Source organism: Camarhynchus parvulus, chromosome 18, assembly GCF_901933205.1.
Source record: "Camarhynchus parvulus chromosome 18, STF_HiC, whole genome shotgun sequence".
NCBI lineage: Eukaryota > Metazoa > Chordata > Aves > Passeriformes > Thraupidae > Camarhynchus > Camarhynchus parvulus.
Window position 1 is genome coordinate 7,487,822 of NC_044588.1, and position 12,421 is coordinate 7,500,242.

The following is a 12,421-nucleotide window of genomic DNA, read 5'->3' on the forward strand; positions in this document are numbered from 1 at the left end:
CATTAAATCCTTTCTTCTATTCTTTTAGTATAGTTTAAATGTAATATATATCATAAAATAATAAATCAGCCTTCTGAAACATGGAGTCAGATCCTCATCTCTTCCCTCATCCTCAGACCCCTGTGAACAGGTCACAGTCTGTGACCTACAAACCCCGCTGTGGATTTGCAATAAGGGATCAGAGGAGAAGCCTGGCACATCCTGGAACCAGACTGGGGGAAATTCTCTGCTTCCCACAGACACTGAGGAAGGGATTTCTGGCTGTGACCATGCCATCTCAGAGGCACAGAACAGAACCCCACAAAGCCACAGCAAATGCTGGACTCATCCTCCACCAATCTCCCCGTTCTCCTTGTTAACCAGCACTGGTTCCAGCAGTGCTGCTCTCCTGGAATTTCTCTGCTTCCAGAACAGTCTTCCTGACAGGAATTTACCTATTCCCTTCTGTGCCAGCATTCCCAGGGAATAATAAACCTGGGAAAGGCTGATCAAACCCCAAATTCCCACCTCCCCCTTGTATTTCCAGCATTACCCACACATGCACATTTCAAACAAGGACATTGGCATTGCTTTAATGCCAACAACAGGGCACTTCCCACCAGGAAAGCTGAAAACCTTTGCCATTTGGGAAGTTCTCCTTAGCAAAAGCAAATTATTTCCCCTCCCTAAATGAGCCTAAATCCAGTTTCCTGTAAAATCCATTTTCCTCCTGACACGGCACCCACCGAGCTGCAGCCCTGCCTGGGTGTGCCTGCTGTAGGTGAGCCTGGCCTGGTCCAGGGCAGAGCTGAACATGCTGAGCAGGACAGGGACCTTGTCAGCAGCAACTGCAGCAATCCCAGGGCGCTCCAGAAGGTTCCGGAACATGGCCAGCAGCTGGGCAGGGGAAGGAGCAGGGAAAGAATGGGAAAAGTCAAACTCCAAAATCCTCCGCTGGGATTTTCCTCACTGGTGCAGCTCCTCAGTAACCCAGAGGTCTGCACCGATGGACATTTGTCAAAGGGAAGGTTTTCCCCCTGCTTTCCCAAGTAGTTCCTGCCTTTCATGGAGGCATTTAGGTTTGAAAGAACTCCAAGATCACCTTTGATCCCACCACTAAACCATATCACAAAGGATGTCTTTGTTACAGAAATGCTCAAACCTTCTCTGTGGGTGAACCATATTCCAGATGTCATTCTTCAAAATTTGCTATTTAAAAAAAACCCTAAACAAGTCAAAGATGAATGCTATCACTTACCATTTTCTATAGCAATTTTAACAATTATTCTTGTTTTTTTTCAGAAAATACCATTTACTTTCTCTGCAGGATAGATTCACTGGTAAACAAAGTCCCCTCATTTCCAGAAAACCTCAATTTTGAGGGTTGAAATCCATCCATGTATTAACAAATTGATATTACCAATGATCACCTGGTTTTAACAGCAGTTTTCACCAGGAAATCAGAGAATCACAGAATGGTTTGGGTTGGAAGGGACCTTAAAGGCCAGTTTGTTCCACCCTACCATAGGCAGGGACACCTCCACTAGACCAGGGTCCTCCAGGCTCTGTCCAACCTGGCCTTGGAACTCAGAGCAGCCTTTCCCCCACCTCCCAGGGACCCCAGTGCCACTCCTGCCATCCAAAACCCTGATTTGAATCATTTCTCTGGCTGCTCTTCCCCAACCTGAGCAAACTCTGCTGTTTGTGTCAAGAGGTGAGGAGCAGGGACACTGCCAGCTCCAGGGCTCATGATGGACCCACAGGGCTGAGCATCCCTGCCCAAGCCCAACCCAATGTCGCTGTCCCCTTGTCCATCCCAATGTCATTGTGCCTTTGTCCATCCCAGTTACACCATACCCTTGTCCATCCCAATGTCACCGTCCCCAGTCCAACCCAATGTTGCTGTCCCAAATCCAACCCAATGTCACCGTCCCCTTGTCCATCCCAATGTCACTGTCCCCTTATCCATCCCAACATCATTGTCCCCTTGTCCAACCCAATGTCCCCAATCCATCCCAATGTCACTGTCCCCTTGCACAGCCTGCAGCTGCAGCCCTGTCTGGGCTCTCAGTGGGGCTCCCAGGGAGGGAGGGGATGCACAGATGGACAGACAGACAGACCTTGAAGATGTGCTCCAGGCCCGGGGCGTCGCTGAAGGCCTGGCTGAACACGGTGCCCAGCCGACGGTCGATGTCCTGCACCTTCTGCTGGAAGCCCAGGGCATCCTGCTCAAACTCCTGTGGGAAGGGCAGCAGCAAGTCCTGGGCTGGCAGAGGGCACTGGGGAGGTGCCTGCCACCTCCCTGCCACCCCCCTGCCCAGAGCTGTTTGCTCTCCTTATTCCCCAGGAATGCATTCAGTACATATGTAGTTTAGAGACAGAAATGCTTCCAGAATCAACTGTGCTGTGCAGCAGCAAGAGACACTTTCATTTGGCTCCTGCCTAACAGGTCCAGAGGTAATTGAGTCTCTTAACAGCTGCTGTCCAAGTGAAGATGAAAAGCAGCATCTGTCAAAGCTTTTAAAATGGGATTGCGTGTTTGTGGGGGGAAAGAACTTGAAGTAAAACACACTCTTATAAAGCAGAGCAAAGAATGAATGTATGTATAATCATCTGAATGTATGTATAATCTGAATGTATGTACAATCTTATTCACCAGGAATGAAAACACTCCTCCACAGAGTCAAGGACACCTCTGTCCCACTCCATGGCTGAGCTCAGGATGGACCCACAGTCCAACAAGTCCTAACTTCAGCTGGAGGCAAGACAGGAGGTATCTCCACACTCTCTTACCCTGAACTGGCCTGAAGACCACACCACCATCCCCAAAAACTCACAGAAGCTCAAACTCATTGAACCAGCAAGGTATGCTGGATTTCAGCTGTGCCAGGGGAACTTTAGGTTAGACATCAGGAAAAAATTCTTCACTGCAAGAGTGGTTGGGCACTGGAATCGTCTGCCCAGGGAGGTGCTGGAGTCACTGACATGTTAAAGACAGCCTGGATGTGGCACTGAGGGCCATGGTTTAGTTGATGAGGAGGTGTTGGGGCACAGGTTTGGACTCGATGATCTCAAAGGTCTGTTCCAGCCTGGTTCTTTGTGTGATTCTGAGATGTGGAGCTGCAAGAACTGCCAAGTGCCTGCAGAGAAGGCCAGCAGCTCCCTGTGCCCTGCAGGGACAGACCAGAGCACCACAAAGGGAGGAAGGAGCTGGAAGGAGGAGCCAGGCTCTGCTGCAGAGGGAGCTGCTCCCTGGAGAGGAGGCTGAGCTGCTGCCATCCCCACAGGTGCCCCACCTACCACATTGGCCAGGTCCAGGCAGTCGTAGGCTCGCTCTGAGAACACCTGGTAGCACTCCTGGAACTCCTCATGCATGGCCAGCACCTGCTGGCCCAGGGCCTTCCCTCTCATCCCCCCAAACTCAATCTTCTCCAGCTCGGCCAGGTCCAGGGCTGTGGTCAGGAGGCCCTGCAGAGCCAGAGGAGGCACACACAGCTTCAGCCACAAGCAGATGACAAATTGCCACAGCACAGAGCCAGGTTTGCTCCTGGGCCATCCTCAGGATGGGATCAGGATGATCTTTGAGGTCCCTTCCAACCCAAACCACCCTGTGATTCTACAATCGAGTGCTTTTAAAGCAGATGCCACCCATTGTGCTTTTCAACACAGCTCCTTAAGGAAGGAGCAGAGTTACACAGCGTGGTTAAACCAGTAAAACCTTCTGTTCCAGTGCAGGGAATGGGAGAAGGAGAAAAGCAACCCAAACCTTGCCTTGCATAGGCACAAGCAGCCTGTGCAGTGCCCATCTGACCCCCTCAGCTGGGAACAGCCCATCCAAAAACAGAGATTGTTGACAGTAAAAGATTTTAAAATCATAGAAAATTCGGGGAGCTAGAAAGAAAGTTAGGCTTAGCAGGCCCTGGGAAAATGCTAAGGGTAGGCCCTGGGAAATGTCAGACCTTGTATTTGCTGGATTATGTGAAACTGCACCTGTGTAGCTAGTGTATGATAAATTATATAATTGTTAGATGGGATTAGATATAATTATTGTGTAAAGAATCATGAGAAACTGTGTTAGAGGTTTGAGGGGATCACAATAAATCCATGCTTGGATGAAATCAATGTATACAATAGAACAGTGTAAGTTTAATAATTAATATGTAAGTTATGTAATGATAGAATATAAAACATGTTTGGTCTGAAACCATGGCAGGTCAGATTTGGGTCTGTACCCCTGACACTCAGAGCTCTTTAACAACAGCAGCTGCATATTATAATTGTGTGGTTATGTGTTCCTGAACACTAACAGAGTGACCAGCAGCTGCAGTGAGCTGGTACCCACAGGAGAGCTCACAGGTGAGCACAGGAGAGCACAGGAGAGCTCACAGGTGAACACAGCGTTTGTGTGACAGCTACACACTGTGTAACAGGTACCCACAGAGCCTCAGCCATGCTGGGGGCTGAGGGATGATGGCACTCATGACAGCCCCTGTCCCTGCCCTGTCTCACAACCACAGCAAACAGGGACACCCCAGAGCTGGGCACACACTGGGATGGGACGGGATGCCCTGCTGAGGGATGTGGAAAGTGTCCCTGCTCCTCCCCAGGCCCCCTGTCCAAGTCAGGAGATGCCCAGCTCCAGAGTGTCCCTGAATGCCCCAGGGTGTCCCTGAATGCCCCAGGAAGCCTCGGAGCTTGTCCTGGTTTATTCCCACCCATGCAAACCGCAGTCCCATGACCCCCATCCCCTTGTCCCAACACAGCAGCAGATCTGACACAGGCACTGAGCAGGACCTGGGCAAACAAGTCCTGGCCTTGATGTCAGGGGGACCACAGGGCACAGAGTGATCCCCTGGCATCAGGGAGGGAAGGTGCCAGCCAGGCAGTTCATGGCTGCAGTACCTCTCACCTTCACCGTCTCCAGCCTCTGCAGGAAGCTGTCCAGCCTTGCAAACACCAGCCTGGAGGGGAAGTCCCAGCTCCTTACTTGCTGGCCTGGCTCATAGTACACCTGCAGGTTTGCCCTTCTCTCCTCCAGCGCCCCTTTGAAGGTGCTCAGGATGTCAAACACTGTTTGCACCTTGCCCAGGCTCTCCTCCACCTCTGCTTTCAGAAGATCTTCTGGGGTCAGGTACACCTCAGCCTGGAAGAGCCAAATCACACCCGAGATGTCCCTTGCTGCCACAGCAAATGGTGACTTCTGGTACTGACCAGCTCTGACCCTTCCTCTCAGTCAGAATCCCTTTGGAAGGAAGGACAGGGGAAAGGAAGAGAGAAGAGAATTTCTGTAGGAGCAATGGGGGTAGGATGGTTGGGATGGATGGAGACCAGAGATCTCTGAAGCCAGGGCTTGGAACTTGTGGTTTATTGCAAAGGGCCAAGTGCAGGGCCCTGCTAGGAGCTGCCAGCCACAGTTTGGACAAGGAAAGAGAAGAAAAGAGAGAAGGCAAGAACATGGTAAAGAGGAAGAGAGAGAGTAAAAGAGGAGACTGAGAGAGAGAGCAAAAGAGAGCGAGGTTCCTGTTCCAATACCATAAATCTTCTTCTGCGCTGAATATTCAAATTCTCACTAACCAATCTAGTACAAGATACAAATCCTATAGCATTTCCATACAGCCTGTAAGAATCATTACATTACCATACTGTGTTACCCTAAAAAACCCTAAAAATTCCTCTTTGGACCCCTTCTGCTAAGCCTAAAAACTACTCTTTGGAAACCTTAAAAACTCCTCTTTGGCCCCTTCTGCCAAGCTGTAGGGTCTGCTCTGACCCTTGGACCTGTCTGTGAGCTGAGGGTGTTGTTCCATCACAAGGGGATCACCTTCAGCCAGCCACACCATTGTTTTCCAGTTGTTCAGTAACTGAGGGATCTCAAAGCTTGCTTTCATTTAAGTCTTGCTTAGAGTTTCCATATTCTCAAAATCTTTTGCCAGGCAATCATATTTATAAGGCTTTCCTGTTTCATCTTCCCCTACAGCTTCCCTCAAACCCTCCCAGTCAAGCCCAGGTGCCACAGGCACACACCTGCTGGATGAGGAGGTTGCAGATCTCCTGGAGCAGCACCACCAGCCTCAGGGGCACGCTGTAGTGCTGGCAGCTGGCCCAGATCCAGCACACCACGTGCAGCAGGGGCACCAGGAGAGGCTTCACCTTGCTGAACTCGGCAGCCTCCACGTGCTCCAGGGGCTGCTGCAGGGCTGTCAGGTGGAGATCAATGTCCTGAGCTTCACTCAGAGCTGGGGGAGGAAGGGCAGAAGGGGTGAGAAGGGCTGGGGAGGGGGCCACGAGTTTTTTATATATATACACACGCATACATATATATACATATATATACATATATACACATATATACACACATATATACATGTATGTATATATATGTGTAAATATATATGTATATATATGCGTGTGTAAATATATATGCATATATATGTGTGTGTAAATATATATGCATATATGTGTATATATATGTGTGTGTGTAAATATATAAATATGTGTGTATATAAATAAATAAATATATATATATATATATACTGTCCCAACACTGCACGAGTTGGGAGCACAAAGGGGGGGCTCGCAGTCCTGATGAGGAGCTGGGTGCTGGCACAAAGAGCTGTGTGGCTGGAGCCTGAAGAACTACCCCAGAATTAATAATTAATTCGTTTTTATTAAATTAATGAATTTTAATAAAACTAGGACATTATTGTGCAACTAGACCTGTGGACCAACATGGAGAGAATCATCATCATCATCATCTAATCATAGAACCATGGAATGGTTTGGGCTGGAAGGGACCTTAAAGCACATCCTGTTACAGCTTCCACTGTCCCAGGTGCTCCCAGCCCCATCCAGCCTGGCCTTGGGCACTGCCAGGGATCCAGGGGCAGCCACAGCTGCTCTGGGCACCTGTGCCAGGGCCTGCCCACCCTCACAGGGAAGGATTTCTTCCTAATTTCTTCCTAATATCTAATCTAACCTCTGTCGGCATGAAGCCATTTGCCTTTGTCCTGTTACTGCCAACCCTTGTAAAAAATCCAGCTGCAGCTCTCCTGGAGCCCCTTTAAGCACTGGAAGGCCAGAATAAGATCACTCTAGACTTCTCTTCTCTGGACTGAGCAACCCCACTTGTCTCAGCCTTTTCAGAAGTGCACATGCAAATAACCCCAAAGCTCAGGACTAGGAAGAAGAAACTCTCCCTATCAGCATCTCCCTCCCACAGAGCCACCCTGTCCCCCCAGCAGGGAGGGCACAGCGCCCTGGCACCCCAGGCTATGACAGAGGACAGCAATCAGTGCCACGCAGAGCTGCCCCAGGCTCTCACCTGCCTCCACATCCACGAGCATGCTTTGGAAGGCTGGCACGTAGATGCTCTGCACTCTCTCCAGCACCTCCAGCATGTTGCTGACCCTCCTGGATGTCAGCTGTCTGTGAATGCCCTCCAGGTCAGCACACCTGCAGCACAGGACACGTCACCAGCCCCGCTGGTCAGCCCCAGCTGTGCCCCAAAGCCCTGGCTCAGGATTTTCTGCAGTTACACAAGGGCACAGACTCTCTAGAACAGGGATCTTGGAGGTAGAGCAGGGTTTGGAACTGAGATCCCCAAATAGTGAGAGTCCTGAACTTATTTTTATGTGGGGGAAAAATCCCTTTGAAGAATAAGAAATCTTGGGGGGCAGGGGGGTCGTGTTTGTTTTAGATTTGGGGTTTTTTTTTTGAGGGCACACAAGAAGTTTTCCAAGCAGTTTTCCTGAAGTCCCCACACCTCTGGAAAGCAGAAGATTTACCTGCATGAGCAAAGAGCTCCAGCACAGGAAAGTGCAGAGGATGTAAGAAGGACAAGGCTGTGGCTGGAGAGAGGGAAGTGGTGAAATCCTGCAGCCGCTGGGAGGATTTTCTGCACAGGCTGCAGTGCAAACTGACCCAGGCAGGATCTCACCCAGACTTTAAGAAACATTTAGTTTTAGAGTTTAAGAATGCATGTTTTAATCTGAACTGAGCTGGCAGGAAATGGGACCAGCCCTGGAGGACAGAGCTGGTGCCAGGCTCAGATGAGAGCAGTGCCAGAAGGAGCCAGGTGTTGTTCTGCAGCCACTGCTGACAGCTCTGCACGGGCAGGGCTCTGTCTCCAGTCATCCTGAGCCAGCACAGCACAAAGGGCAGCTGAAATTCCACTCCCTGGCTCGTCTGACCCCCCTGTGGCACCCCCAGCTGACAGCATGGACCGTGCCCAGCAGCTCTGCTCAGGGGCTGGTCCTAGGGACCAGTGAGGGAAACACCATTGTGCCATTCACATCCTCTGAACAGACAGAGACATCATTCTCTCTCTCTCAGGGTTTTTTCTTAGAGAAGCACAGAGAGAAGAGGAGAAAAACAATTCTTATCTCTACTTGCTGCTCCTGTTGTTTTGCACATGTGGAATGTGTTAAGATTGTTTACCTGAAGTGATTTGTCAATTGGATTCTGCTGAGGATTGTTTTGTTTCCTTGGCCAGTTGGCTCAAAGCTGTGTCCTGGCTGTCTGCAGACAGCCAAACACCATTTCCAACTAAATCCCCTCGTGGTGTAGCCCTGAACTGTGGCTGGGCCAAGGCAAACTGATCCAAGTGCCCAGCCACCCCCAGCCACTCAGAGATCACCGTTATTTTAGCAATATTTTTGGGTTCGGGTCTCAACATGACCTCGAGCAGCTGCTCTTGGCTCAGAGCAGCAGCACCCCCTGCACCCAAAGCAGCAGCAGCAGCTGCCCCAGCACCTGCTCCTCCAGAACTGCAGCTCCACCTTCGGGGTGGGGTTGGTGCCTTGCAGCAGGGGCTCTGAGGACTCTTTCCTCAGCACTCTCTGGATCTGCTGGCTCCACTCGATGATGGCTGACTCGGTGGCATGGACAAGGGATTTATTGATCAGCTCCAAGCTGCAAGAAACAGCACCAGGGTCACTTTCCACTTGTGCACATGCATTGCTGAGTTGGGTCTACTTCAATGGGCAGCTGGAGTTTGCAGTTACAGCCCAGATTCATGTTTCAAAACCACAAAACAATAAAATTCATGAGGGAGAACATTTACAAGGGCAGTTAGAGACAAGATAAGGAGGGATGGTTTGAAACTGAAAGAGAGGAGGTTTAAATTAGATATGATGAAGGAATTGTTCCCTGGGAGGGTGGGCAGGCCCTGGCACAGGTGCCCAGAGCAGCTGTGGCTGCCCCTGGATCCCTGGCAGTGCCCAAGGCCAGGCTGGACAGGGCTTGGAGCAGCCTGACTGCAGATTTTGGAGTTTCCCCTCAGTGATCTCAACAGTTCCTTGTTTCTCTGCATGCCCACATCCCCTTCCACCTCCTGAGCTTTTCCTGCTTGTATCATTGCACAGATCCCAAAGACAGAGCAAAATACCCCTCCTTGGCAGCCTGATGAGCTGCAGGGGACAGGGAGCAAGGAGAGTCCCCATGTCTGACAGGGAGGATCCCCAAAAGGTGCAGCACACGCAGCAGCAGAGGAAAACCCAGTGGAGAGCAAGGGCTGGCACTCACAATTTCTCACTTTTAGGATCAATGTTCTCGATTCCCTCTGAGGCAGCTGGAAGAGGCAGCAAGGTCTTGCCCTTCACCTGGCCAACAACCTTGAAGACAGCATTTTTCAGGCTGTGGACGTGATGGATGATGTCCTGTGACACCACTCGTGGCCAGCCCTGGTGGTTCCTCCGGTTTGTCAGGATGGGCACAATCACCTGCAGCAGGAGCCATGGAAGAGCGGGGGGAAGAGCTGAAGGAGGGCAGATTTAGGTTTGATTTAGGAAGAAACTGCTCCCTGTGAGGGTGGGGAGGACATGGCTGTGGCTGGAAGTGTCCAAGGCCAGGTTGGACAGGACTTGGAGCAGCCTGGGACAGTGGAAGGTGTTCCTGCCATGGCAGGGGTGGCACTGGATGGGCTTTAGGGTCCCTTCCAGCACAAAACATGCTGGGATTTGATGATTCCGTGACAAAAAGCACTATGGATGGATTAACCACCAGGCTCTGAGGTCCTGGGCAAGCCTGGATGTAGCCATGATATTTTCTGAAAAATCCCTTTGCTAGGATTTGTTCTCCTGAGAAGCTGAGAGGCCTCAGGAAGAAAATGTAAGCAATGATTATCTGCTGCTGTGGAATGCAACAGGTGGATCTGTGATTGGTCTCATGTGGTTGTTTCTAATTAATGGCCAATCACAGCCCAGCTGTATCAGACTCTGGTCAGTCACAGGATTTTGCTATCATTCCATTCTTTTCCCTTTCCTTTCAAGCCTTCTGATGAAATGCTTTCTTCTATTCTTTTAGTATAGCTTTAATAATATATATATATATCATAAAATAATAAACCAGCCTTCTGCAACATGGAGTCAGATCCTCATCTCTTCCCTCTTCCCGGGACCCCTGTGAATACCACCCCACCTGGAGACCCTCATTCACCCCTGTCCCAAGCAGCTCCCTGCAGGTGAAGATGAAGGCCAGCAGGGCTGGGCTGAGCCCAGGGGCTGGCCCTGCACAGCCACCCCCCTATGCAGAGGGAAGGTGCTCTGGTACCTCCTGGCATCTACAGCAGAGCCACGTTTTAGGTTATTTCCCAAAGCTGCAGCCCCCTAAATGTGGTTCCTGAGTTTACCAGTGGAGTTCCAGCAGTTGGGGGCTGTGGGCTGTGCTTGCCTGGAGCTGAGCTGCCTCTGGCCCCTTTGTGCTGGGATAGCAGCAGTGCCTGTCACCTTGCCCTGGGATCAGAGCCAGGTTGCCCCTGGTGATGAGCAGCCTTTGTGTGGCCAGACTTGGGGGAGGATAAAGGTACAAAAGCAGCTACAAACAGGCACAGAACCAAAAAGGAACAACCAGGGTGCCACTCCAGGGTGCTGAAAGTTCTTTGCACCACAACCAAAGAGGTCCAGCAGCCGCAACCACCATGTCCAGGGAGCCACGGGAAGGGGGAACAACCCCAGGGCACACAGAGCTCACCTTCATCATCTCCACCTGCAACAGTAGCAGGCTTTGTCTCCATTAATCAAATCACACAGACTGCTAATGAGAGTGGTGCCATAACCAGTCACATCAGCTGTTTGTATTCTTTAGGATTGTTAAAATGACAACTGGGCCCTTGATGGAACCTCTTGAAGATCCCTTTGGGAAAACATCAGCCCACCTGAGGTAACGGGGCACTCAAATACAGGAGGCTCTTCTGAACAGCAGGAAAAACCCTTTCCTGAGAGGGTGACTGAGGGCTGGCACCGGAGTCTCCATCTGCAGGGATACTGAAAAGTCACCTGGACATGGCCCTGGGCAACAGGGGCTTGGACCAGATGTGCCTGAGATGTGCCACACAGCACCAACTACCCCAGAATCACAGAATGGGTTGTGTTGGGGGGATGTTAAAGTTCACCTTCTGCTATCCCAGGTTGTTCCAAGCCCCATCCACCCTGGCCTTGAAGATTCCAAGGATGGGACAAGCACAGTTTGTCATTCTCAGGAGCCCATCCTGTGACTGTGTAACGTGGGTCATCCCCCGTGAGATGCCCAGAACGCACACGGCTCGTGATTTAGGAGGCTCCATTGGGCTCTACAGCCCCCACTTTTCCCCCCTTACCTCCTCCACCAGCGCTGCGAAGTGCGGCAGGGGCTCAGCGGGCAGGTCCCCGCACAGCAGCTCGGTGGCGCCGGGGCCGGCTCCGGGCGGCCGCAGGAAGAAAAGCGCTTTGGTGGCGCTGGGGGGCGGCGGGGGCGGCCCGGGGCACAGCCCCAGCTCCCCGCCCGGGCCCCGCCAGGCCAGCAGCACCGCCGGCCCCGCCGCGCCCCGCACGAAGCCGCGGAGCGCCGGCCCCGCCGCGCCGCCCGCCCCGCGCCGCCAGCGCTCCGGGGGCAGCGCCAGCGCCCGCGCCGCGCACCGAGCCAGCCGCGCCTCCTCCGGGGCATGCTCCGGGGAACCCTCCGGGGCATCGGGGAACCCTCCGGGGCATCCTGCGGGGCATCCTCCGAGGAACCCTCCCGGGCATCCGGCCCCGCTAAGCCGGTTTCCCCCTCGTTCTCCATCCGCCCGGCTCCGCAGTGTTTGCGAGCAGCCGCCGCCGTTGCCCGGGGGACTCCCGGGAGCCGCTGCCGTGCCCCGCCGGGATGCGAGGGCGGTGCCAGCGCTGCCACCTCCCTCCGGCTGCTCCGGCCCGTTTCGCTCACCCCGGCAGCGCTGGGCAGCTCCAGAAGCAATTCCCGGCTCGCTCCGAGGGAATTTTTCGGGCACAGCAACTGCTCCCCTTGTCCCTCAGCCCCGGTGCTGTTCCCGACACCAGCGTACCTGCAGCAACCACCTGAAGCTGAAACGTGTGTGCTCCTGCCACCGCTGCATTTCCACTTCATTAACACCCCCTTCTGTGAGAAGCAGTTCGCTATTTTTCAAGTAAAAGATCCTTCTGTAGTTCCATGGAAAGCAGCACACGGATCC